The following is a 2,918-nucleotide window of genomic DNA, read 5'->3' as shown; positions in this document are numbered from 1 at the left end:
CGATTGGAACTCCCCTTTATGATCTATATTGCAAATTTGGTGTGGGCCCTATCTCTTATAACGAGGTATGGATCCACTACACAGAGAAAGATGGTGTCCTTAGTTGGCCACTGCATGGTAGTTTCGAACCTCAAGTTCTTGATAATTTAGAAACGAAATTATTCAAGAAGAAAGCCCGGCCGGCAATGTTTGATTCTTTCCGTTATTGGCGAAAAGAATCTAAACAGAGAGAAATTAAAAAATTGAAGAAAGAACAGAAAGAGCAAGAGTTGACTTTAGAACAGTCTGCTAAGCAGCTACAACTCAACGAGTCTGAGAAGGCGATGGAGGTGGCCAATAGAGAGCATAATTTAGCAATAGACAAGTGCTATCCTGCTTTGCCATCGAGTACAGCTAAGATAGTAGAGGACCCTGAAAAGGATCCCCTGTTGTCTTACTTGTTACGATCACCCCCACCGTATGCACAGGGTGCTACGGCTCCACCTATACCGAATGTTCAATTACCGGTTGCTGGACAACCTGGTGTTCCCGCTCCTCTGAATCAAGTTCCTGTACCTCCTGTGGTCAATATTAATGTTCCTTCGACACCCCCTCTTTCAGGGTTGCCGGCTTCTTTACCTATACCTGTATCGCTCACACCTGCTAGTTCACAAGCTGTTTTTCCCGCTACTCCTACTATTCCTGATCTATCTGTTCCAACTGCTACTCTATTTACTGCTTCTGCTAATATTATGACTCCGCTTTCTGTTCGTCGGAGAATCACTGATTCTGTCTCTAATATTTTATCTCCCTTTTATAAAACTCTGATTAAAACTCCTACCTCTGACTCTGTGCAGAGACGTAGTCAGCTTCCCAGTACTGAAGATAGAGGAATATTAGATTCCACTGCTCTTAGATGGATTTCGAAAGTTGGAAGATATAATGTACAAGATGTATTAGATACATTTATGCAATGGAACGAACCGACACAACGATATATGTTTGAGGAGATGTGCTTCCTTCTACGTGAGGAATTGGAAGAGGATGACCCTGAATCAAATCTAGAAGAATTAATTAATGTTCAGAAAGAGTTTGCTGCAGGTATGATAGTTGGACAAAATATAAAAGAAGCGATGGAACTGATTTTAAGTTATAGGAATGACCTATCTCTTCGTTCTCCGAGGGAGTCAGAGAAACGTAGTACAAAACAAAATCGTCAATACCCAATGAGGGAGGTTCCACCAATTTGGCGTGAAGCTGTGCAAGCTAATGCAAACCTTGGTATTGCAGCCGCTCCGGCCCAATTCCAGAGAGTATGGATACATATTCCATGGAAGCGAGCTGAAGTATTAGCAGTGAAGCAGGCCTTGCCAGATCCGCGTAAAAATCCTGCAGGGTACTACAAAGAGTTGGCTCAGACAGTTGACGCTTGTGTATTAAATCTAGCTGACATAGATCTGCTATTTGGTAATGTAGTACCGCAACCAATTTGGGCTAAAATTCGTAAAGAGAATCATCCAGTTGCCCTAGGTGGTGATTGGGCAGCTATAATTGCAGCGGATGGTCAACAAATAGGTGGTTCTAAACCTGAACCCTTAATTGCTAATTTGCCTGGTAGAATAATCGATTTAATGAAAACCCTAATGCCAGCATTACGCGTTAACTGGGACAAATTGTCCGCGTGCAAACAGAAGAAAGACGAAAGCGTCTCCGACTTTTTCACAAGATTCGAGGAGACTTTCGTGGATCATAGTGGTCAGGATATGAGCACAGAAGGAGGTCAGAGATTATTTGTTGATAAATTTGTGCACAATCTGTTGCCAGAACTTAGTGGTAAATTAAAAAATTCTGAAAGTGCATGGGCTGTCTCTACGACTGCGCAAATACTTGCTACTGCCCAGTACTATGAAAATAGGGACAAAGAGGAGAAAGAAAAATCAGATAAAAAGACGAAAGAGTTCAAAACTAAAGTTCTTTTACAGCAAGCTTATCCGCCTCGCACCAATCAGACCAATACACAGCAAGGGTCATATCAAAGAACGGAGTATAATTCTCAGAGGCCACAGTACCAATGGAATCAGTGTGCTTATTGCAAAATGGAAGGCCATTATAAGACTGAGTGTCCGGTACGGGCACAGAATAATACTGCGGCAGCTCAGAGAGGTCGTGGTGGTTATATGCAGAATTCTAGAGGTCGAGGAAGAGGTGCTATGCCTCCACAGACAAGTGATCGCCCTTCTAATTATTTCGACCAACGAAATGGACAATCTGCCCAACAAAATAGGTCTCAACAATATCATGTTGAAGATTACTATGAAGCTAGTGTGGAAGTTCAGCCAAGGGAGTACTAGGACAGCCATGGACAAAGAGAGGGAGTAGTATCAGTTCCAGTAGATCAGAGTGGGCCTTATGTCGCAGTAGCAACATCAGGTATAGTCGAACCGTTTCTGTTGGATACTGGTGCAGCAAAAAGTTCTATCATACATGCGAAACTCCCTGGCGCACCTTTGTCTGGCTCAACAAACGTTTCAGTAGGTTTTTCAGGCGCCCCTGTTCACAACCCTGTTTCTGGTCCTTTGTCTATTTCTGTTGGACCCCGACAATTGAAAGCACCCCTGATTTTGACGACAGGTTGTAATGAAAATCTGCTTGGTTTAGACTTGTTAAAACGCCTATATGCGACATTGTACTGTTCTCCAGACGGAGTACAGCTTACGTTGGGTAAAAGAATCATCTCTCCAATGTACTTGTCGATGGATGCACTCCCACCAGAGCTGCGTTCACTCCCTGATACTCTTTGGGCGACTGGTCCTAATGATGTAGGTCTTTTAGAAATTCCACCATATGTAGTAACTTTGAAAGCGAATGTAAAATTTCCACGAATTCCACAATACAGAATTTCTACTGAAGGTGAGCGTGCGCTCCTACTGATAGTACAA

Source organism: Lissotriton helveticus, chromosome 1_2 (assembly GCF_964261635.1).
Source record: "Lissotriton helveticus chromosome 1_2, aLisHel1.1, whole genome shotgun sequence".
Classification (NCBI taxonomy): Eukaryota; Metazoa; Chordata; class Amphibia; order Caudata; family Salamandridae; genus Lissotriton; species Lissotriton helveticus.
Note: the sequence above shows the minus strand (reverse complement) of the source record.